Source organism: Salvelinus fontinalis, chromosome 40, assembly GCF_029448725.1.
Source record: "Salvelinus fontinalis isolate EN_2023a chromosome 40, ASM2944872v1, whole genome shotgun sequence".
NCBI classification, from domain to species: Eukaryota; Metazoa; Chordata; class Actinopteri; order Salmoniformes; family Salmonidae; genus Salvelinus; species Salvelinus fontinalis.
Genome location: NC_074704.1, coordinates 9,247,138 through 9,248,111, shown reverse-complemented (window position 1 = coordinate 9,248,111; position 974 = coordinate 9,247,138).

Genomic DNA, 974 nt, shown 5'->3' with positions numbered 1-974 from the left:
GGCATGTCAATGCAAGCACATCAGTATGGATGAGTGAGTGTAGCTATGACAAACTGTAACCTAGATCAGAAAACACTAAATAAATGCTTCCCCCTCCCTTTCCTCCCCTCGATACACAACACATAGTCTCACAACAACAAACACTCACAAATCCCCGTCATCACGACAAATATATAAATAAACGGCATGCCGAGCACTTTAACCCACTCAACCAACCGGTTCTCTTTCATTCCCGTCTTCACACTCTTATCCACGACAAAACCGGGCATCCTCCTCCAAGCCCTCCCCCGCCACTCCCTCCCTCCCGAAATGAAAATCGTTCAACTCTTTCCAGCAACAAGCGCACATTTCGGTGACGCTTGTCATTGGAGACCGTGTGAAGAAAAACAATTCCCCCCAACGAGAGGGGAATCGGTGGCAACACACACCGGCAAGACTCATCGCCCCTCGTCAAAACTCATAAGACAATAAAAATAAATAAAGGAGATGGAATCAAATGTGTATGTTTTCTAAACATACAAAGGGAATACTAATATTAAACCCCCGGTTTTGACTTCAAATCTGGACCCCACCCCCCCCCCCCCCCCCAGACCAGAAAAACCCGCACCCGTGCTATACTGCTTTGGCATATAGTGTGTGCTGTGCGTGGACCCGTGGACCTCCTCTCTGGTTGTGTCGATTTTTTTCATACGCCGCTTCTAACCATCCCCCCCCCCCCCCCCCCCCCCCTCCCTCTCGGCTCCACTTCCCTCTCAGGCTGCAAGAAAAAGCAAATGGGGAGATGGAAACTGACGAGGGGCGAAACATACCACCATCAAGGTATAATGTTATTTATTTAGCCTGATCTCTTTCTGCCTGCGTCTTGGACTAGCCTGCATTTTGACCATTTCATTTATTTTTTATCTTTTCGCTTTTTACATGGCGCGCGGACGGTGTATGCGGTTCGGCTCCGGGTCTGCCTGTGATATAACCAC